The sequence below is a fragment of the Schistocerca piceifrons genome, chromosome 1 (assembly GCF_021461385.2).
Source record: "Schistocerca piceifrons isolate TAMUIC-IGC-003096 chromosome 1, iqSchPice1.1, whole genome shotgun sequence".
NCBI lineage: Eukaryota > Metazoa > Arthropoda > Insecta > Orthoptera > Acrididae > Schistocerca > Schistocerca piceifrons.
In genome coordinates, this window is record NC_060138.1 from 134,866,787 (window position 1) to 134,892,087 (window position 25,301).

The 25,301-nt window shown below is 41.9% G+C and overlaps 1 protein-coding gene across 2 annotated transcripts in view; it reads right to left on the reverse strand.

Annotated features, from left to right (window-relative positions):
• The window catches only part of LOC124804610 (protein roadkill-like), a 40,699-nt gene extending 27,849 nt beyond the window's left edge, over positions 1–12,850 (reverse strand). Inside the window, exon 1 of one of the 2 annotated variants that reach the window (XM_047264819.1) lies at positions 12,748–12,850. The gene's annotated coding sequence lies outside the window, so the exon portion shown is untranslated. Of the gene's footprint in view, positions 1–12,145; positions 12,223–12,747 lie in introns of those variants that run through there. The other variant, XM_047264812.1, reaches the window with a different exon arrangement.
• Positions 12,851–25,301: the final 12,451 nt, after the last annotated feature.

Below are 25,301 nucleotides of genomic sequence, written 5' to 3' on the forward strand. Positions count from 1 at the left end.
AGATTAATTACATTTTACGCCCCATCAGACTGAAGCAAACGCCCTGCAAGCATGGTCTGAACAGTCCAGACTGGACGACGGAGGGTTATGATTTGGCGAATGTTTTCGTGTCATTTTCAGGATGGTGCTCTCATTCTGGAAGGCACACTGGATAAATGGAGGTATGCCTCTCTCCCTCGGAATCATGTCTTCACTTACATGCAGTTTCTTTTCCTTGGCATGCTACACTATGTGTCCGGACACGCCCAAATACATACTTTTTCCTATTAGGTCCACTATGCTGCCACCTACTGCCAGTTACTCCATATCAGCGACCTCAGTATCCATTAGACATTGTGAGAGCAGAATGGGGTGCTCCGCGGAACTCATATACATCGAACATGGTCAAGTGATAGGGTGTCACTTGTGTCATACATCCGTACTGGAGATTTACACACTCCTGAACATCCCTAGGCCCACTGTTTCCGAAGTGATAGTGAAGTCGAAACGTGAAAGCAAACGTACAGCACAAAAGCATACAAGCCCACCTCGTCTGCTGAATGACAGAGACCGCCGACAATTGAAGAGGGTCGTAATTTGTAATCGGCTGACATCTATCCAGACTATCACACAGGAATTCCAAACTGCATTAGGACCCATTGCAAGTACTATGACAGTTAGGCGGGAGGTGAGTAAACTTGGATCTCATGGTCGAGCAGCTGCTCATAAGCCACACACGCTGGTAAATAGCAGACGACGCCTCGCTTGGTGTACGGAGCGTGAGCATTGGACGATTGAACAGTGGAGAAACGTTGTGTGGAGTGACGAATCACGGTACACAATGTGGCGATCCGATGGCGGGGAGTCGGTGTGGCGAATGCCAGCTGAACGTCATCTGCCAGTGTGTGTAGTGCCAACAGTAGAATTCGAAGTCGGTGGTCTTACGGTGGGGTCGTGTTTTTCATGAGGGGGCTTGCACCCCTTGTTATTTTGCGTGGCACTATCACAACATAGGTCTGCATTGATATTTTAAGCAAATTATTGCTTCCCACTGTCGAAGAGCTATTCGGGGATGGTGATTGCATCTTTCAACAGGACCAATCACCTGTTCTTAATGCTCAGCCTGCGGCGGAGTGGCTACACGACAATAACATCTCTGTAATGGACTGGCCTGCACAGAGTCATGACTTGAATCCTATAGAACACCTCTGGGGTGTTTTGGGAAGCCGACTTCGTACCGCCTCACCGACCAACATCGATATCTCTCCTCAGTGCTACACGACAATAACATCTCTGTAATGGACTGGCCTGCACAGAGTCATGACTTGAATCCTATAGAACACCTCTGGGGTGTTTTGGGAAGCCGACTTCGTACCGCCTCACCGAATTCCGTGAAGAATTGGCTGCCATGCCCCAAGAAACCTTTCAGCACCTAATTGAACGTATGCCTGCGAGTGTGGAAGCTGTCATCAAGAATAAGGGTGGGCCAACACCATATTGAATTCCAGCATTACCGATGGAGGGCGCCACGAACTTATAAGTCAGCTCACGATAGCTGAATGTTCCATAGGCCACCGTTCGAAAGGTACGGCGAAATTCCTTGAAACGTTACCTCTAACACGGTTAGAGGCTGCAGTGAATGCAGATAGTTGTCACGGTGAGCAACGTTTGTTGTCTTAAACGTAAACATGGAATGCAATTAAAAAATGTTACCCTCTCACGTGGAAATTCAAATGTGTTTCTTTCAATGGTTCATTATTCTTTTCCGCATGTGCTTACACACGTTTTTACAAACTTTCATTGCACTACGATAACTCTTCTGATTGTGGGGTGGGGGAGTACTTCTCAAATTGCAAAAGTTTGACTATAACCATCCTGTTTTTCCTCAAGTTTGGTTACAAATGCGCAAAAACTTAAATTCTGGAAAAATTAATTTTCATGTTCACAAAAAAACTTCATTATCGCAGAAGATGAATTTTCAGTATCGCTAAATGAAATTACTAATTACCTACCACATAAGCTATGCAACTCCACGTTTATTCTACCCCACTCCGTACGACGGTAGACTCAGCGGCAAGATGGAAGATTGATTGTTGGCTAAGGACACAGGCGAAATTTACTGTACACGGGGCTAAGCAAGGTTGAAGTTATGTGTTGTGTTGTGTTGTGTTCAGTGGTGTGCTGGGTACGTCCATATACTTAGTCGGAAGTTATTGCTTTACTTAGCTAGCGGGATGAATGTCTCGACGCTCGTATCTAAGAATATTTATTTTTCTCTCGTCACTTTAAGCGTTTAAGGATGTACTTTATAAACGAAACATGGAGTGGATTTTATTATTAAGGACAATTTTAAAAACAAAGCCGCGTAAAATGACGCGTGTAGGTGGCACGGAGGAGAATTATATCTCAAATTTACGGACTAGTTCGGAAATGTGTGAAATAGTGTATTTAAGGGACACCCATGATCATGAAGACAAAATCGGTAGGGTTATTTAATCGCGGAATAATTACAAAAGCAGAGCGTGCGAAGGACTAATTTCACAAGGTAGTAAAATAATACCAGCAGATTATCTGTGTCAGCTAGCTATGAAATACAGAAGAGACGGTTTGCATTTATCATTCTACAGAGCGCGAAGGAAACATATGCCCACTCATCCTGGCACTCCAGGCCTTATGGCACTTAAATCAGGTATTTTATCAAACCGATACGAAAGATTCTGCTTTGTAAAGCCGGAAAATAATGTATTTTCATGGGTGAACAAAATCTGCAATTTATGAATTGTAAGTTGCATACTGTATTGGCGGATGGAGATTTTACGTATGACCAAAAGACTTCATCAGCTTCATACGTTGCATTTATGCACTACCTTTGAGTATGTGTATGTTGCGTTTTGTTTAATGTTATCAACAACTGTATGTGGAACGGTACTCAGTCTGTGGACTGAAAATTTTAACCCTAAAACACTAATTGTAGATTTTGAAGTTGCAGTTCATGTGGCGGCACAGAAAGATAACAGGCGTTAATACTGAAGACTGATTATGTCAGGTACAGTGGAACATGGGCTTCGTTCTGAGTATTCCAATCCTCAGTCAGAATCCCGAGACTTTCTGAAACATTTGTTTGTTTTAAGATTCTTATCTCCAAAGCACACTCTTGGGGTGCATTTGTAGAGTTGCTTAATATTACTCGCAGTCTTAATCAGTTAACTTTTATACACTACGTACTTGAAACAATGGAAGTGAAGATGATACATTTAGCAGAATATCAACAGATGACAACAATTCAACAAACTCCATCCTTCTATCCACGAGTTTACGGAAGTTTTGTAGCAACTGCAAAGTGTTACCTGTGCTTTACCACAGTGCACTAGGAAAGAGAAATAGACTTTTCTGGGAAAATCGTCATGTTGCTACTTAACTATAAAACAAATACCAACGTTGTGAAATGTCGTTACTGGAGTATGTAATAAGAATTGCACCTCGGTTATAGCGTATCGCACGGCAGGAAAAGTGTTTCACTGGGGTAAGCACTGTGCTGCGGTACCACTTTTAAAGGTAAGTTTTTGTACACATTATCAGATAGATTGTATAATGGTAAGACAGAGATTTAGGAATCAGGTTTTAAATTGTAAGACATTTCCAGGGGCAGATGTGGACTCTGACCACAATCTATTGGTTATGAACTGTAGATTGAAACTGAAGAAACCGCAAAAAGGTGGGAATTTAAGGAGATGGGACCTGGATAAACTGAAAGAACCAGAGGTTGTACAGAGTTTCAGGCAGAGCGCAAGGGAACAATTGACAGGGATGGGGGAAATAAATACAGTAGAAGAAGAATGGGTAGCTTTGAGGGATGAAGTAGTGAAGGCAGCAGAGGATCAAGTAGGTAAAAAGACGACGGCTAGTAGAAATCCTTGGGTAACAGAAGAAATATTGAATTAAATTGGTGAAAGGAGAAAATATAAAAATGCAGTAAATAAAGCAGGCAAAAAGGAATACAAACGTCTCAAAAATGAGATCGACATGCAGTGCAAAATGGCTGAGCAGGGATGGCTAGAGGATAGATGTAAGGATGTAGAGGCTTATCTCACTAGGGGTAAGATAGATACTGCCTACAGGAAAATTAAAGAGACCTTTGGAGAAAAGAGAACCACGTGTATGAATATTAAGAGGTCAAATGGAAATCCAGTTTTAAGCAAAGAAGGGAAAGAAGAAAGGTGGAAGGAGTATATAGAGGGTCTATACAAGGGCGATGTACTTGAGGAGAATATTACGGAAATGGAAGAGGATGTAGATGAAGATGAAATGGGAGATACGATACTGCGTGAAGGGTTTGACAGAGCACTGAAAGACCTGAGTCGAAACAAGGCCCTGGGAGTAGACAACAATCCATTATAACTACTGACGGCCTTGGGAGAGCCACTCCTGACAAAACTCTACCATCTGGTGAGCAAGATGTATGAGACAGGCGAGATACCCTCAGACTTCAAGAAGAACATAATAATTCCAATCCCAAAGAAAGCAGGTGTTGACAGATGTGAAAATTACCGAACTATCAGTTCAATAAGTCACGGCTGCAAAATACTAACGCGAATTCTTTACAGACGAATGGAAAAACTAGTAGAAGCCGACCTAGGGGAAAATCAGTTTGGATTCCGTAGAAATATTGGAACACGTGAGGCAATACTGACCCTACGACTTATCTTAGAAGCTAGATTAAGGAAAGGCAAATTTACGTTTCTAGCATTTGTAGACTTAGAGAAAGCTTTTGACAATGTTGACTGGAATACTCTCTTTCAAATTCTGAAGGTGGCAGGGGTAAAATATAGGGAGCGAAAGGCTATTTACAATTTGTATAGAAACCAAATTGCAGTTATAAGAGTTGAGGGGCATGAATGGGAAGCAGTGGTTGGGAAGGGAGTGAGATAGGGCTGTAGCCTCTCCCTGATGTTATTCAATCTGTATATTGAGCAAGCAGTGAAGGAAACAAAAGAGAAATTCGGAGTAGGTATTAAAATTCATGGAGAAGAAATAAAAACTTTGAATTCGCCGATGACATTGTCATTCTGTCAGAGACAGCAAAGGACTAGGAAGAGCAGCTGAATGGAATGGATAATGTCTTGAAAAGAGGATATAAGATGAACATCAACAAAAGCAAAACGAGGATAATGGAATGTAGTCGAATTAAGTCGGGTGATGCTTAGGGTATTAGATTAGGAAATGAGACACTTAAAGTAGTAAAGGAGTTTTGCTGTTTGGGGAGCAAAATAACTGATGATGGTCGAAGTAGAGAGGATATAAAATGTAGACTGGCAATGGGAAGGAAAGCGTTTCTGAAGAAGAGAAATTTGTTCACATCGAGTATACATTTAAGTGTCAGGAAGTTGTTTCTGAAAGTATTTGGAGAGTAGCCATGTATGGAAGTGAAACATGGACGGTAAATAGTTTAGACAAGAAGAGAATAGAAGCTTTCGAAATGTGTTGCTGCAGAAGAACGCTGAAGATTAGATTGTTAGATCACATAACTAATGAGGAGGTGTTGCAGAGGATTGGGGAGAAGAGAAGTTGGTGGCACAACTTGAGTAGAAGAAGGGATCGGTTGGTAGGACATGTTCTGAGGCATCAAGGGATCACCAATTCAGTATTGGAGGGCAGCGTGGAGTGTAAAAATCGTAGAGGGAGACCAAGAGATGAATACACCAAGCAGATTCAGAAGGATGTAGGTTGCAGTAGGTACTGGGAGATGAAGCTTGCACAGGATAGAGTAGCATGGAGAGCTGCATCAAACCAGTCTTAGGACTGAAGACCACAACAACAACATATTAGCGGTAGGGCTTTCTAATATTTCGCAGCAAAGGTATGTGCAGCCTTGTGGTAATGAAAATATGTTTTGTGGAGAAAGTAAGCTGCTTTGCGGAAATACAATCTGCGTTCCCTCCCAGCTTTCAGGCTTTCTGTGAGAGAATTTACTGCACGGTGTATCACAAGACTAACCGCACCTGAACTCTCTGGCAGATAACATGTTTGTATCCTGAACGAGGCTTCAACCTGAGTTATTCGCCCGCACCTTACGGAGCAGCTTGAAACATATCTAGACCAAGCCCGGCCAAACGGCGTTCTGCTAACGCGAGCGCTTCGGCTGCGCTTCTGCCTAGAGCTCTGAGCGCTGCCACGAGTGGGGCTGAGGTGTGAGGAGGAACAGGGAAGTGGAGGCTGCAGCTGGACGCCAAACATTCGCCTTGTCAGATGCCAAGCAGTTTGCCGACAACACTACTCGCGTTACATTAGATTCACGTTCTACACTGTAATTACTATTGGAGTTAAAAAATAAAAAGTGGCGAAGGAACACTTCATCGCCGAATGGAATACTTTCTGTGGTGTCACCGCCAGACACCACACTTGCTAGGTGGTAGCTTAAATCGGGCGCGGTCCATTTAGTACATGTCGGACCCGCGTGTCGCCACTGTGTGATCGCAGACCGAGCGCCACCACAAGGCAGGTCTCGAGATACGGACGAGCACTCGCCCCAGTTGTACGACGACATTGCTAGCGACAATACGGACGAAGCCTTCCTCTCATTTGCCGAGAGATTGTTAGAATAGCCTTCTGCTAAGTCCATGGCTACGACCTAGCAAGGCGCCATTAGCCTTACCTACTTTGAGAGTTATAGTATAAATGTCTCCAGAAGAACGCTGTATTCATCAACGAATAAAGTTAAGTATAAAGCAGCTACGTACTTTTCTTGCTACCATTCAATAGTTATCCTGTTCCAGACTTGACGCCGGTCTGCGTTAGATAGCGTGCCTATCGGCCCCCTCAAAATAACACTGTGTCGGCACTTCTGTCGACACATCACTTTCCGTACCGTTTGAAGTCCGTGCGAAGTGCTTACCATGCCATCACCTGGCTATGACCATGAAAACACTTACTGGTTCGTGATTACAACACAGCCAGGTAGACGACATGACGCACTTGTCATCTGACGAACGACAGCGAAAGTTAGATGAACCGAAGGCAGCCATTACGTAAAAAACAGTTAACGTTAAGTACAGTGGCGACAAAATCTTTTGTGGCCAACATTGCGTGTTATTTGAATTCAGCGTCTTAATGCAACGAAACAATCATTTGGTAACATATGGTGGCCAAGACTGATGCCACCAAATAAAAAGTACTTCTTCTGAAAGATGAGTATCAGGTTCATCACATGGAACATTTCCCACATCAAGGGAATCGTTTGTGGACCAGACATAGCCTACAACGTTTCGGTAACAAACATCTTACTATAATTTCCGAAAGACATTCCAAGAGACAGCACGGTTCAAGAAGTATTTATATTTATTTGTTATATCGGTCTTACTTTTGACTGCTAGTGACCTCATTATTTCCAATTTGAGCTGATCCAGGTACTTACAAGACTTTTACAAAATGTTTCACCAAAAGCAATAACCTCAACTGCACAGACATGCCACTAAAGTTATTTCAGTGTTTTGTTAAACACATCTGTGCTATCTATTTTTTTCTGTTACAAAATCAAGAATGTCCCACCAATATTCAGGCTTAAGAGATTTTAATCTCTGCAGAAGCCCCATGTGTTTGACTTTATCACGAATCTTAGTTGTAGACATATCACGTATCATAACATTAAAATGTGTATAAATTTATAAACATTACAAATTATTGTAAAATATCTATTTGTAGAGCTTCCGTAGCTCTGCTCACTGTAATAGCACTACCTTCTGTACTTCTTTAATCAAGTAATGAAAGTTATTGCTTTGGCAGTAAAATAAAAATTTGAAAGTATACGTGATAAAATCCTGCTTGTATGCTGCAATTTTTGCCTCTTAGCTGTAGTTTAACTCTACTGCGAACACGTCTTTCTAAGTTTCCCGCGTGTGCAGCTTTCAGCATGTAGCCCTCTTACACACTTACCCGGAATAGTGCAGTGGAGGGGGAAACCGGAGCGCTGACCCGACTTGAGCGCGCTCTGGGATCGCAAATCTTGGCCACGCCTGATCCAGACTAACAGTGTTGATACAACTTACACTTCATAATTCAGAAGTCTCAGGGAACTTTACAATCGCATAACCTCCTCTCCAAAGTTCACATTTCATTTAGGCAACCGTAAAGAGGTACGGACTCATTTATGTGAAACGTGCCCAAGCCGCACATCAGACAACAATAGCGAACTTCAGTTGACTTAATGTTGAAACTTTTTAGAGTAAAAGCTTGACAGGACAGCTCATGACTACTACAGCAGGACAGCTCAAGATTATTGCGTACAGTTTCACTGATCTGCGTTCCAGTATTCCACTTTTTTCAGGAAGACATGTAAAAAGAATAATTGTAAACCTGTATCGTTGATGTGAATCTGTTGATTTTTGGACCATGTTTCAGGCTCAAGAATTATAACGTTTCTGGGGAACGAAAATATCCTCTACAAAAATCAACATGGATTCACCAAACTGTTAGCTCTATTCCTCCACGAGATCCATAGCACTGTAGACAATGGCGGTCAGGTTGATGCCATGTTCCTTGGCTCCATGAAGGAATATAACACCGTCCCGCACTGACATCTAGTGAAACAAATAAGAGCTTACCGAGTATCTGACTAGATCTGCCACTGGATTCAAGACTTCTTTGCATCATAGGTCCATTATTATTTATAAGTTCTACAAATGATCTAGTAGAAAGCGTCGCAGACTTTAATACTGGTGGCAGATGATGCAGTTGTCTTGAAGAAAGTAGCAATGCAGAAGACAGCGTCGAATTGCGGAAAGACCTGGAGAGGACGGATGAATGGTGCAGGCTCCGGCAGTTGCCTCTGAACATAAATACATGTAAGACACTGCGCACATATAGAAAAAGTAATCCACTAATGCACAACTATACTATTGATGACAAACTGCTGGAAACAGTATCTACCGTATAATATCTAGGAGTAATTATCATGAGCGATCACAAGTGGAATGACTATAAAGCAAATTGTAGGTAAAGCAGATGCCAGACGCATTCATAGGACGAACCTCAACGAAATGTAAAGCATCCACGAAGGAAATGCATATAAGGCCGTTTTTCGACCGACTTTTGAGTATTTTTCATCTATCTGGGATCCTTACCAAGAAGAGCCGATAGAGGAAATAGAGAAGATACAACGGAGAGCGGCCAGTTTCGTCGCGGGTTCTTTCAGTCAGCGCGACAGTGTTACAGCGATAGTCAACTTCCAGTGGCAGACGGTACAAGTTAAGCGTTGTGCATTATGGAGAGGTTCCTTCAGAAAATGTGGAAACAGATATTATATTAATTCGACATAGAATCCAGTTCAACACTGAAACTGAATACGAATCATCGTGAATGGATACGCACCAATGACTCACACATCATTAATTAATGAAAATCCGCTCAAATTGCTTAATTACTGCTTTATTAAGTCCACACACCACCGGTTTCGGCCTTTATAACTGGGCATTGATATGAAACTGCCGAATGTTAATATATAATATGATAGATATAAAAATATTTTCCTATTTTTTATAATAGGAGACGAGACAACGTACAGTGCAAGTACAGATGGAATCAACAGCTTACTTTTTTGCAGTATAAAAGCAACGTCACATGATATAAACATTAAATTAAGCTCGATTTGAACACTTTCGCACCCAAATACGTCAAAGAAAAATGTTCATAACATAATTAAAAAACTGTAGATTCCAAGACATTTACACTTAGCATGCTTTAGCTTAACGACTTATTCTGACGTACTTCAGAAGCACAATGCTACGTTTTTCAAATAAAATGATCAGGTAATACTTAGAATAAATAAATGTGTGAAACAGTTGCAATGAACGAGGCAGCCAGGTACAGCGTAAGCAATTGGCGTGGGGTTTCATTTATTGAACGACAGTTGCGGAATCAGCACCATCCAAACATGCAGAAAGTAACAAACAGACCATTGCTTTACGATTTCCAACAATTCCATTTAACATACACGGCCAAAAAAAAAAAATAGGAACAGCATGAAAAACAACGTCCATTGTGTTCCAATTATGGCATATGCCACCTGGGGTATAGCATATTTACTCATAATGGATTCGATATCGTCCGCCAACGGAGAGCGTTGTGTGTTGTTCCAACAGGATAATGCTCTTCCATACACTGCTCGTGAAATTTAATGTGCTCTGCCAGACATGCAGCAACTTCCCTTGCCACCATGATCTCAGGATGTGTCTTTAATCGAGCACGTGTGGGTTATGATGGGACGAGAAGTGACACATGCGACTCATCAACCAACAACTCTTACAGAAATACGTGAACATGTCGAGCAGGCATGGCATAACGTATCTGAATACACTGTTTGCATCTGTACGATCAACTAGATGTCAGAGTCAGCGCATGCACTGCCGCCTGTTGAGGCTACACCACGTACTAACATGTTTTTAAAAAAAAAAAGTTGAAATGTGTGTGAAATCTTATGGGACTTAACTGCTAAGGTCATCAGTCCCTAAATTATCCTAAGATTCTAAGGATAAACAGACACACCCCTGCCCGAGGGAGGACTCGAACCTCTGCCGGGACATGTTTCAGCATTGGTCCTAACCTAGTACTCCGGAACTTTGTGTGCTGCTGGTCTGTAATGTAATCATTTCATTTAATCCATACGCACTATTGCAACAATAAACCTTGAGTGAACTGGAAACCACAAAGGGTGTACTAATTTTTTTCCAACAGTGTACCCCGATGCTTTGTAAACATTCTGATGATTAAACGTATGCAACGAAAAGACCAAAAGTCTGCCTTTCACAATGTAAAAAACTGAACCAGTCATTATAGACCGTAAGTGATTTACGCTGATTGAACAGGCGATGTAGCAATCACTGCGCTAGGCCTCTGTAATATCTCAAATTTAACGGGCTCTCAGTAAGCACTGCCGTTTTGGTCCATCGACACTTGTGTTTCACTGCTGCTGTCACGAGTTTTCAGAGTGTAAACATGCTTTTAAGGCTATGACTTGAGCCATTTCAAGTTTGATTAAGGCTTACCTTTGCAAGGGAATTTTATTCAGTCAAGAGGTACTACAAAGTATGCTGCCTATTTCATAAGGAGCACTTTCAGACCTAGCTGATTTTACAAACATTGATCAGCTTTTATTGGAGAAGAGGAGAATTATAAGGAAACCGGTAATTTTCTTTCATTTATATTCCGTCACTTCGTAGCAAGCCGAAATTACTCCACGCAGGCCTAAAAGCGTCACTGAACAGTTTCCTACATTTTACTGTCTCTTGCTATCACTAAGAGAACGAGAAAACTTCGTATCAGATTAAACACAAATAATGAAAACTAAAAAATTCGTCTGCACTTGGCCCCTCTTAAAACAGATGTCTGCATAACCTCGAAGAGTTAATAGATCTTCTGTGTGAAAAAAGCGCAGACACTCCCAACACGCCAACAGATAAATATGCCAACAGACATATGATGTTCTGTGTCTGAACCTTCGTGCATATTTAGTCTAGACGACGCTTTACACTTGTTAGGGTTTGAACAGGTGGTTCATGAGCCGGCTGAAGAAACTGCGTGAGAATCTAGCAAATTGACACCGATGAATTTCTCCTCGTGAAAGCAGTAGCGTAATATGACCCTTTTGGAGCGACGTTTCTACAAATTTCTTTTCTGGCAACAAGGACACATTAAGCGGCTGATTTCCCAAAAAGAAATCGCCAGTGTAGTTTGCCAGGGAAGCTGCATTCACATAAGAAAGTGGCAGAGTTTCTGAATCAGAGAAGTTGTCACCTCTGTAGCGGCGCAAAATCGCCAGTTCAATCCGATTAAAGGCTTTAATTCCTCCACGCACCGACGTCTGCAGTGGTTCGTTGAAACTTGGGGAGTACGCCAGGATCCCAATCTTACGGTGCAATTTATGCTATGTTAGTGAACACTTATGATATAAAAAGGGAACACCTGAGGTCAAATCTCATGAAGCATGGAGCGAGCGGCTAGGCAACATGGGACGGGCATCAACGTTTGGTACATGTCTGACTGACGATGTAACAAGCATTTCGCGACTCGCCTCTTCCAGCTGCGTATCCTGCTCTTATAATAGCTACTTCGAAATTTCACTGACAGTTTCACATATAAGTTTACGATACGAATCGTGCAGGCTCAGCGTTCTTACCTGCTGCATATATACTTGATGTGCACTTCCTACTGCGCTACCTCCTGACTGTGTCACGCCATGCGAGTGACTGTTCCAAACTTCCAAGCTACGCGAGGCGGCAGCAGCTGTAGTATCTCGTGACTCCCGTTCCCCGAAATCTGGCGGAGAAGGCCGAACGCGCGAGGCGTGACCTTCGCTTCGCCCAGCGTTTCTTGCCAAGAAATGAACCGACTGTTTCCTGCACCGGAACGCTGCATTACCAGGACCTATGATACGAATGACGTCTTGCTGCAATGGTAGACGCGGCTGAAGAAGTAGCTTTAGTCTTCCTAGATTTGTGTACCATTTCGTCGATCACCACGAAGGTATGATCGTACGGAGTATATGCCCAAACACTGTATATTTCATTAACCCTTTGTGCGTCACATTTAGAAAAAAATTGGGGAAATTTTTTTTTAGGTTAATATTTACTGTATATCTTGCACATATGCCATATCCATTACAAATGTTCTTTTGAAGCAATTGGTTAATAAATAAAATAATGATTCTCAATGGCATCATTAGAAATTACATAATAATTACTCAAAAAAAATGCGTACATAATTGTATTGTAAACTTACCATATTTCTCTCCCTTGCTCTTGAGGAACTACACACAGAATAAAACTAAACACAACAGTTATTATTCACTCACGAATGCAGTAGCACAACTCACGACACTTCTGTGTTCTGCACTTCAAACAAACGGCGAGTCACGAAAGCAAACGCCACTGTGATCTGTTAGCCAAACTCTGAACTACGTAAAGCGATGCCAGACGGTATCACTGAAGCATTGGGCAGCTTAAAAAATCCAGGAATACTTAATGATGTCATTTGAAATCGCAGACGCAGAAAGGGTTAACAGAACAAAGCACGTTATATTGAACGGCGAATGTGTTACGGAAACGAAAATAACATCCTGTGTGCGGAAAGGAAGTCTAATACGGCCGATATAGCTCTCAGTATACCTAATTGTTTATCAGATTCTGTGAGATAAACTACAAAATTTTACGCTTTCTATGTTGTCTACAGAGTAGTACTCCATTACACGATCGTAATGTGAAGATGACCCTTAGAACGCTTTAGTTTCTGTTTGTTTTTCCATGCATTTTCTTTTACGTATTTTTTGTTTTCATTTCATTGTACTTTGAAAATGTTATTTCAGAATAAGATATCGTAAGTTAAATTTTTGGTTCAGTTATGTTCCTGTTTACATAATGTACTTGTGATGAATATGATTGCTATTTTCATTTGTTCTGATGTTGCATGTTCTCTTGTTAATTAACACGACTATTTAATTAAGTTTCGGTGAGTAGAGTAACATGAAACTGTGTTCTGGCATGAAACTGTAAATCAATGTAATCAGAATCATTGAAAGTGTTATGAGAAGCGAGATGTATGAATGGTGTGTAAGTATACAGATATGTCGAGAGAGAAACATCAACACAGGCTGAAGAAGTACAGAATGGAGGTTCGGCCGTGCATTTACTGCAATGCTATGTGATTGTGGCCAGTTAAAATTATCAGTGTTTGCACAGTGTCGTTTTTATCATTTCGATGTGTACCACGATTAAAGATCTAGTGATTTTACATGTCACGTTGCTCATTAGCCAGAACTGCGCGTTTTGATTCATTAAGCATAAAACTTTGATGTGCAGATCGGTAAGTTGCGTGCACGACGTAAAGAAACCGTTTGTAGACAGCACGAAGCACGGACAGTTAAATCTAACAGAAAATATGATAACGCATTTTCTTGTCGTATACTGATTCTACGAACTAACTGTGAACTTACGGTGTGCTAACCGCTGCGTGACTGAAGTGATTATGGAGACAATAGTGCACGCCACGAGTGTTCGGTATAAATCGCGAAAAAATGTCTTACGGTACGATTAGCATGATTTACTTTCGTAGTGCTGGCGGGTATACTGTGAAAACTCACGCGCCGCAATTGATTAGTAAACCATCACCCTAAAAATTGACGATGTTGTACAGTATACATTACAACCTCAGATTATGTCAAGCTTCCTATGTTCGTCGCTGCACGCAAATATGTAAGCTGAAACTAATTCTGCAGACGTCGATCTTTCCTGCTAAATTCGCAAAAATTGCCCAAGATGAAGGAGTACATCAAGACGATACCTGTTATTGGATCACACGCTCACGGACCATGGACTAAAGTCGCTGACGCGTACGACTCGCTGGCAACATCAGCTACCTGTCGTGAAGGGACAATGGGTAAGAGACAGCACGAACTACATTTTTCTAATCACAGCTGGTTCATGGTGTGGGTTCCTGTAGTCATGTCCTAGTTCATGAACCACGGGCAACGTACGAGTGGCCAAGTAAGTGGTCCCGACAGTCGGGATACCAGTTACTTTGGAATAAGGCTGGGCATCTCGGACATATTCTGAGTTGTGGTCACCTTTGTGCTCATACGGCAAAGACTACCAAATCCACCGGTTAGTCCCTCAACCGCCAGGGGTAAAACTCAATGGGGCTCGGGGCAAGTAAGGCTAGCAACCTGCTTCCCTGGTGCTTTAAATATGATGCTGGCAACAATCAGAGCAAAATGGCTCGGACCTTTGGAGGTGACGGAGTCCCACCTGCAAACTGACAAACCAGGGACTCCTAAGATACGACTCGGCAAACAAATGGTAATGAGATGGGGAGCTATTAATATCAATGGGGGCTACTCTGGGAAGAAGGTAGAGCTGGCAGAGGCTGCAAGTAAGATGGGGCTGGATGTTTTAGCTGTTAGTGACATTCGGGTAAGGGGTGAGAAAGAAGAGGAAGTGGGAGAATACAAGGTCTACCTGTCAGGAGTCAAAGCAGGAGTAGCACAATGGGGTGTAGGGCTTTACATCAGGAAAGAAATGGAACCCAGCAGGTTGCAATAAGGTATGTAAACGAACGACTGATGTGGATATATTTGACAGTGTCTAGCAAGAAAATTAGGATTGTGTCAGTATATTCGCATTGTGAAGGGACAGATCAAGATAAGATGGATAGTTTTTATGATGCACTCAGTGATGTAGTTGTTAGAGTAAAGGACAAGGACAGTGTTCTGCTCATGGGTGATTTTAATGCCAGGATTGGAAATCGAACAGAAGGGTATGAAAAGGTTATGGGTAAATTTGGAGAGGATATGTAGGCCAACAGGAACGAGAAACAACTCTTGGATTTCTGTGCCAGTATGGGCTTAGTAATCACAAACTCCTTTTTTAAACATAAGAATATTCACCGGTATACTTGGGAAGGCAGGGGATCCAGATCTGTCATTGACTATATAATAATTCAGGAAGGCTGTGAGGGACACACGTGTATTCAGGGGATTCTTTGATGACACTGATCATTATTTAATCTGAAGCGAAATTGGTATTGTGAGGCTGAAAGTGCAGGAGGTCAGGTCCATATGTAGGAAGAGAAGAGTGGAGAAACATCAGGATAAGGAAATCAGGTACAAGTACATAACAATGATCTCAGAAAGGTACCAGTTAGTTGAATGTAGTCAATTACAGTCATTGGAAAAGGAATGGACAAGGTACAGGGACACAGTACTAGAAGTGGCTAAAGAATGTCTTGGAACAGTAGTGTGTAAAGGTAGGATGAAGCAAACAGCTTAGTGGAATGACACAGTCAAGGCAGCCTGTAAAAGGAAAAAGAAGGCGTATCAAAAATGGCTACATACTAGAACTCAGGTAGACAGAGAAAGTTATGTTGAAGAAAGAAACAAAGCCAAACAGATAATTGCAGCATCCAAGAAGAAATCCTGGGAAGACTTTGGAAACAGGTTGGAGACTTTGGGTTAAGCTGCTAGAAAACCATTCTGGAGTGTAATTAGCAGTCTTCGAAAGGGAGGTAAGAAGGAAATGAAAAGTATTTTGGACAGGTCAGGAAAACTGCTTGTGAATCCTGTGGATTCCTTGGGCAGATGGAGGGAATATTTTGAAGAGTTGCTCAATGTAGGTGAAAATACGATCAGTAATGTTTCAGATTTCGATGTACAATGGGATGGGAATGAGGATGGAAATAGGATCACATTTGAGGAAGTGGAGAAAATGGTCAATAGATTGCAGTGCAATAAAGCAGGTGGGGTGGATGAAATTAAGTCGGAACTCATCAAATACAGTGGAATGTCAGGCCTTAAATGGCTACACAGGATAATTGAAATGGCCTGGGAGTCGGGACAGGTTCCATCAGACTGGACAAAAGCAGTAATCACACCAATCTTTAAACATGGAAACAGAAAAGATTGTAACAACTACAGAGGTATAACTTTAATCAGTATTGTGGGTAAAATCTTCTCAGGTATTGTTGAAAGGAAAGTGCGAGTATTAGTTGAGGACCAGTTGGATGAATATCAGTGTGGTTTTAGGCCTCTTAGAGGTTGTCAGGATCAGATCTTTAACTTACGGTAAATAATGGAGAAGTGTTATGAATTGTATCTATGCTTTATAGATCTAGAAAAGGCATATGACCGGGTTCCTAGAAGGAAGTTATTGTCTGTACTACGAGATTATGGAATAGGAGGCAAACTTTTGCAAGCAATTAAAGGTCTTTACATGGATAGTCAGGCAGCAGTTAGAGTTGACAGTAAATTGAGTTCATGGTTAAGAGTAGTTTCAGGGGTAAGACAAGGCTGCAACCTGTCTCCACTGTTGTTCATATTATATATGGATCATATGTTGAAAACAATAGATTGGCTGGGTGAGATTAAGATGTGTGAACACAAAATAAGCAGTCTTGCATATGCGGATGACTTAGTTGTGATGGGAGATTCGATTGAAAGTTTGCAAAGTAATATTTCAGAGCTAGATCAGAAATGTAAGGACTATGGTGTGAAGATTAGCATCTCCAAAACGAAAGTAATGTCAGTGGGAAAGAGATATAAACGGATTGAGTGCCAAATAGGAGGAACAAAGTTGGAACAAGTGGACAGTTTCAAGTACTTAGGATGCATATTCTCACAGGATGGCAACATAGTGAAAGAACTGGAAGCGAGGTGTAGCAAAGCTAATGCAGTGAGTGCTCAGCTACGATCTACTCTCTCCTGCAAGACTAAGTGATCTGTGCACCGTTCAATCTTTCGACCAACTTTGTTGTATGGGAGCGAAAGCTGGGTGGATTCAGGTTACCTTATCAATAAGGTTGAGGTTACGGATATGAAAGTAGCTAGGATGATTGCAGGTACTAGTGGATGGGAACAACGGCAGGAGGGTGTCCACAATGATGAAATCAAAGCAAAACTTGGAATGAACTCTATAGATGTAGCAGTCAGGGCGAACAGGCTTAGATGGTGGGGTCATGTTACACGCATGGGAGAAGCAAGGTTACCCAAGAGACTCATGGGTTCAGCAGTAGAGGGTAGGAGGAGTCAGGGCAGACCAAGGAGAAGGTACCTGGATTCGGTTAAGAATGATTTTGAAGTAATAGGTTTAACATCAGAAGAGGCACAAATGTTAGCACTGAATAGGGGATCATGGAGGAATTTTATAAGGGGGGCTATGCTCCAGACTGAACGCTGAAAGGCATAATCAGCCTTAAATGATGATGATGATGATGATGCTGTGAAAACTCAGTATATAGATACAACAGTAGCTTTTATTGATCATTCATTTTACGTTACTGTGGCGTGTTATATTGTATAGCTATTCTCATTTATTTTCAGTAACGTTCAGAACAGTAGTTAAAACTTGATTTCGTTGACTGAATTATTTCTTTCTATAATCTTAATAATTTGCAAGCTCATTCATTTACGGCGCAGTAATTATTTCAAACAGTTGCTATTAATACTAATGTAAAAGTTAGACAAATTTTTAATTTACGTAGTTTATAGGTGTTCATCTGCATTTTGTTTTTTATTGTTCTGCACTTAATGTAATACAAATTATAGTGCTGTGCAGATGAAGTTTGCGTGCTGTACATTATCCGCTATTACATTAGCAGGCGGTAGCATGCCAAGAGTTGTGTAGTTTGTTCAGGAGAATATCTTATCAGTGGTAACCGTTTCATTTGGTCAATGAGTGATCACTCATAACATTAACGTTTCTGGATAATTACTTGCATGTGTGAGAGTAGTGTTCGGTTAAACTAAGGAAAAGGTAGAGTATTCCGGTTTCAGTTGTCTTACAATTTCCAGGCTCGAGAAATTAGCGGAGATGAATTGGGGTATCCTCCATTCGAGTTGTTGGACATCGCCAGTTCTACCTGGTCGATCTTCGAGAACATCCTGTTTTGGATAACACAGTTACATTTTTTGATACCCTCTGATCTGTTATCTTCACAGTAAGGAAATTTAGAAACAGCTGGAGTAATTTTTCACTTGTGGTAATAAATGGTAGCTGTCGTTAAATGTGGCTGAACAGAAAATAATGCCAGTAACATAGGGGAAAACCCAATAGTATTCAGTTTCAAGATCGTTAACTGACAACAAAGCGTAAGAACAGAGGGGCAGTAGTAAGAAGCGGTGTGAAACTGATCGGTCAAATAACATCAACATTAGGGAAGGCGAATGGAAGACTTGGATTTATTGGAAGAGTTCAGGGAAACTGCACTCTGTAACGCGTCTTTCTGGTGCGACTAATACGTTATCACAGCGTTTGTAGGCATGACGATAGACATCGAACGATTTCGAGGCATGCTGTTCAGATGCAAAATGGTCGCTATAGCCCATACAAAAGTGTAATAGATTGTCGAGAAACTTATTTGCTAACCATCGGAAGAAAGGTGACGCTTCAGAGGAAGTTCAAAAAACCAGCCCTCTACAGAGACTGCATGAATTTTCTGCTGTCGCCGTCGTAATACCGCATAGGGATCTTAAGAATAAGATGAGAAGGACTGGGGGATGCTGAACCATGTAGAGTGTCATTTACCCTCGCCCGACATGGAAATGTTATAAGAAAGAAAATCTGGAACACTGTAACGAAGTAATCTCGACCATAAAGTATATTGTTTTGTGTGAATTATGTACTGTACGAGGCCTGTCTAAAAAGTATCATGCCTTCGGCCAGAAAAAATATTTCGAATACTTGACGGGTTTGGGATCCTAATCCCCTTGAATGTATGCCCCTTGTGCTTGCACACCCCAAGACCACCGATCCGTCCACTGCTGGCTACACGTCTGGAAGCCTTATTTTGGAATGGTGTTCAGCTCCGTCGTCGTGTTCCTCATTCTCTCTTCTCTACTCTCAAAACGGGTTCTTTTAGTAGCGTCTTTAATTTTGGAAACAACTAGAAGTCTGAAGGAGCCATGTCTGGAGAGTTGGGAGGTTGGCAAATTCCACGTTTGACCAGGAAATTTTGGATCCAGTGGGATGAATGTGCGGGGGCGTTGTCGTGATGCAGTTCCCAGTTTTTCGCCGTCCACATGACTGGTATTTTGCACTGAACTGCGCCATGGAGTCGCTGGAGAACATATTGATAGTACTCCATTGTCACTGTTTGTCGTTCCTGCGTGTATTCGTGAAGCACAATTCGACGGGCATCAAAGAAGACAGTCAGCATCACCTTGATTTCGCTTCGCACCTGCCGCACTTTCTTCGGTCTTAGAGACTCGGGACGCTTCCATTGCGACGGCTGTATTTTTGTTCTGGTCCATACCCGTAAACCCATGACTCGTTTCCAGTTACAACGGTGTTCAGAAACCCAGCATCAGTGTTGGTGGTGTCCAGAATGTCTTGTACCACGTCAAAACGGAGGTTTTTTTGTTCCGGCGACAACTACTTGGACACGAATTTCGCAGCCACTTGGTGCATGTTCTAATCATCACGCAGAATTGCATGTGCAGAATCTTTACTCACCCTCACCTCTTGGGCAATCTCCCGCACGGTCAAACGACGATCTGCCATCACCAAATTTTGCACCCTCTCAACAACAGCTGCACTCCGAGCAATTTGGGGCCTGCCAGAACGCTGGTCACTCTCCGCTGATGTGCGGCCATTTTTGAATCGGCTGAACCACTCCTTAATTTGTGTTACACCCATCTCACCTTCTCCAAACACCTGCTGAATCTTACGAATTGTTTTGCTTTGAGAATCACCAAACTTTTGACAAAATTTGATGCAGTATCTCTGCTCAACACGTTCAGTCATCTTGGCAGAATCGGTAACCCGACGAATACGTTGTGTGGCACCTCCCTCAGCGACCGACAGGCAGCCACTGACGTGCTGGAAGGCGGGTACAAAATTCACGCATGCGCATAAAGGTCTCTTCCTTTACTGTGTACAGTGGTACCACGCTATCTTTTATATTTTACGCGGGGAAATCAAAGGTCGGATACCTTTTAGAAAGACCTCGTATGTAGATGTAGATTGTATTTCACAGTCATGCAACACTTACGTTGTTCTTCAAGGCAAATGATGCCTTGTCATAGGATCAGCCACCCTGTTTTGTTTATTACTAGCTTCCTGCTCACTGCTTCGCTCGTGTAGACTGTACTTCATACATTTTTGTTTCCTTTTAGTCGAATTTTTGTTTCTCATAAATTGCAACACCTTCTATGTTTCCCACACAAATAAGTGTTGGTGGCGCTCTCAATGATCTTCTATCCTCTTCCAACCCATGGGAAGAATCAGTAAATTGTGTGAAACAATCTAACATTGAGATCGTTGCAATGTTACACTCGACACAAATTGTACTGACAGGAAGTATAGCCACTGACAGACCGGGTCTGGAAAATTTTTGGAATCCTTCTTGAAAACCTGTTCTTTTGTGAAATCCAGTAGCCGTCTTATTGAATCTTTCCGTTTAAAGTCAGTGGCTGGTTTCGGTGTCTCTATTTCAAATTTAAGTGTACTGATGTTTGCATGCAGGACAACCTCTTTTTCAGTCCGTTTTAAAACGTCGTTTAAATCGTCAATATCGTAAGCTCCAGATACTGCTCCCACAATTTCGTTACAACTATTAATTTCCGGATGACGTTTATTGTTAGCCCGTATGATATTCTCAATTCTGTCTGCAGAGCAGTTAGCGCAATACTCCAGTCTCCATTGCTTAAAACAGTCCGTGTGAAGTAACTCGCTCTTAATTCTGACGATCGTTCTGTTTAAGCCAGAGTATACAACATTCCACCTGAACTTCAGCTGACGACTGGACGCTTGACGCACCATCTTATATATGCTTGTTTTTGAACGTTACGGGGAACATGATGCATAGATGCCCACACAGGTGAGTATTAAAGTCTCGGTAGTGACTAAACTTCTAGAACGCACGTCCTCTGTCGGTGAAGTATCGTTGTAGCTCTTCAGGTGGCTGCAGGGCCTCAAAAGAGCCGAAATAGTAGATGTTATTGGTATTATCCTTCACAATTCCACATACTCTGGATTTCCAAATAGTCTTCAGGAACGTATTCCGCATAAACATATCATGTAATCTTGGAATGCTGAATTATCTCCTAACAAACTTGTAAGGTGTCAGGCAAATCCAACACCTTCCATGAAACCCCTGGCATGATAGCAAATCCGGCAGTATGTCACATAGCTGCGAATAAATCAAGACATTAAATTAACCAAAGTAATACGATCAACGAGTGAGCAAATGGAATACCACAGACTGCCACAAGAGCGCCTAAATGCATGTCATACCTTCCCACCGTGAAAAAGACGCAGTTCCGAGGGGAGAAACGAGAACAGAAGCCGAGAGCAGAACCGTGTTAAGCTAGAAGGCCCTACGATAAGGGACAGACACCCACGTCGCCAGCCGGCCGCCAAGACCACCCCCCAGCCCATGTTAAAAGATAGAGCCCTTCAGAAGAACAGTATAGATCTTACGCTAACACTAAAAGGACCACACCAGCTGCAAGTTTTAGCGTGAGAATATACGCGTCTCTGTTACGTAGCAAGCATTAACAACATTGCCCCACCACGAAAAGTATAACGTTTCTCATTGGACATACAGAAATTTTGTAGGCGGAGCTTAAGGTTAACATTGAGATCCTCATTGGTCAGTTGAAAACACAGCCAGATAGCTTTTCTTAAACCAACTTCGGTAAATTGTAGTAAGGAGAAGTTTGGAAGAGTTGCTTCCGAGACGGCGAGGTGTGTGGAGCTGCGCTGCCCGCCGCCCCCTGATGCTGCCTAACCAACGACAAGGTAATGAACGCACGCGATGTCGCACTCAGAACTGCAGAAGTCTCACCTGTTACAACCCCGTTTTTACGTAATACCAGTGTCGATCGTCAATTGAACTTCGTGGTATTCACATTTGCTATTAGAAGTTAAAATCTGGAACGCGATGATTTTTCTGTTATATAATTATTGAGAAGCCACATCAGCCACTGTAATTTACGACGAGTTAAACAAGTAATTAAAGATAATTGAGGGTCACTGTAGACCATTTTGATAGTTTTCTCTTTTATGAAACTTAAGCCTAGATTATAGATGTGATATGGCATAGGTCATCCTTCGATCCATTATAGAACTTGGAAACCCATTCAGGGAATATTCGTTCACATTTTTGTTGAACTCAGTTGGTTTTTATCATCCTGTACTAAAATATTTCCTTTTACCAATAGTGAAATTTATAAACAATGTTTAAGAGTAGAATAAAAATTCCAATGGTAAACTTAAATTGCTCTTTCGATGTTATTTTACCAGCTAACTAAAAATAGGGAAGACTTGAACCCCTTCCACTAAATTAAGTTAGTATTAAGATTCTTTTACAGGGAGTACAGTGGAGCTGACGCTGAAATCATTAAGTATTTGATTATATGATCGCTAGTCTCACTGAACTCTTCTGAACTCTACATGTCATGTGTGGTCTGGCGTCTCCCTACCAGCAACAGGTCCCTGGTTCAACTTAGTCTATTCCCTAAAAAGCACGCTCAGAGCGTCGTTGCGCGAAAGTGGTAGGGAGACACAACTTAGAACAGACACCACGCAGAATGTTAGAAACTTGAAGAGATATGAATTTCTAAGTGATCTGTCCGGTAGGGTAGGTAACTGACTCTTTTTTGTTTCTGAAGAGACCTAGTCTTTTCTTGTATGGTTTGAGCTAGGCCTATAGTCCTTTTCGGATGGATGCTGCTTCCGTTACATGGTTACATCACCTTGCCTCCTCTAGTTGCTCCTGTGAGTCCTACGCTTTCTTGACAGTTCTGCTAATAGCCGCGGTATGACCAGCCAGTGAACCCATCACTGAGAGACCTGTGAGGGGTGTAAGGAGGGAGGGGATATTTCCGCCTGATGCCTTGGGTATCGGTATAACCTGGGGTGCTTTAACCAGTCCTTTATGCTACAGGGCGCTTTTAACAGCATACATCGCTAACAGTTTACAGCTTTTAAACATCTCTTCCCTGGCTCCTTCTTGTCCTTCATCACTGTCTTCTTCTTGAATGCACAACGTGCAGAGTTCAAAACTTGCTTCAGATTCACCCCCAAGTACAACTTAATTTTATACACACGATTTTATCAACTACAAACGCTTCCCTATTCAAGTATCCCTTCTCACAGGTTTGCCTCGGCTGTATCACCTAAAATTCGAGCTGTAGCGTGACGTCCTGGGAGATCTTGGTGTTCTCCGTATAAAATGTATAGTTCCAAACATGCCTCATCAAGCAGGTTAACCCCATATCACTATAAGCCAAACGTTTTTGAAGCCTTGTACCACGTCCGCAGTAATTATACCCTGCAACACGCAACTGCCGAGAATATATGCCGAGAATACCAGCACCTTATGTGATGTGTCTCCTACCGCGCATGTAATGCTACTGTTCTGGCTGTGCTCTGTACACCCCATTATATATCAATTCGTCAGCATTAATACAACTGTTTTGTGCTGCAGGAAAACCAAGCCATTTAACTAGTTCACTATGCCCTAGATATCTTATGACGTGTTTTACGGGAAACACATATGATTCTCAGCTCTTCTGCAATTCCTGAAATTTCAGTGGAACCGCCATCCTTTAAGATGTAAGTTCTAGTATTTGTTCTCTGTGGTCCGGAAACTGTGAATATCCCATTCGTCCAGTTAGGGAGGTATGACTTCTCAAATGCTGTCTTGTATTTGAGATAAAAAACAAATAAGCCACATTAAATTTATGTTTATATGACTCCTACATTTTAATGCGATAGTATACCGCATTCTCGAGTCTCATGAGTCTGTATCATGAACATCGATTGGCCTGATTTTTATTGTGCTACGTTTGGTTCGATTGTATTGTGCAGTTAATTCTGGAGGATAGTTATCTATTTGTATGAATTGCGCAGATTAAAACGCATCCAGGGTTGACTTTTTATTGTCTGCTCGGATGTTTCATGATACTCATCTTCAGGTGGGTGAAGGTTCAGTGATGATGTATTACATACTGCTGCATCATGGTCTTGATATATCCATTGTAAAACTCTCCACTGTGATTGGTTGCCGGCCGGTGTGGCCGTGCGGTTCTAGGCGCTTCAGTCTGGAACCGTGTGACCGCTACGGTCGCAGGTTCGAATCCTGCCTAAGTTCTAGGGGACTGATGACCTTAGAAGTTAAGTCCCATAGTGCTCAGAGTCATTTGAACCATTTTTTGAGTCAGTTCCTATGTAAGTGTTTACAAAAAGAAATAATGGGTTCTGATTGTGACAGTTGTGAAATTTCGTAGCAAAGTATTCAAAACTTTTCGAGAGTGTGATACATTTTCGTAACAAGTGGTTGCAAAAGTTCTCTTTTCTTACTATTACAGCATTCATTCACGAAATGCTATTCGAATTAGATCGCCAGCTGGGGGCTGAAAGTCTCCAGCAAGCGGAAGAGTTGGTGCAGGCATCTTGTAAGTACACCTCAAAATTCTCTTAAAGTGTTCAAATCGTAACATTTCTACTGCTGTTCTAGCATTAGAGCAGTATCAACTGGAAACTACAAGTCCCCATCAAGTGGAAGAGCTTGTGCTAGCATCATGTACGTACATCTCCAAATTCTGTGTGCTAGTTTACATGTTTAGAAAACAGCTCTTGATGTATTCAGTTCCTAACAAGCGTTCATAAAACTTTTGACCTTGCTACTTCAGCGTTAGAGAAGCAGCTGATGGACATTGAGCTGCTGCTGCTGGAGTCTGAAATGCAGCAAGAATGTAAGTACAGTTATGATATATTGCCATTAGACGTTTTTGTGTGAGATATATGTACATTCATTGATATAGATGTTTCTACTACTCAAGA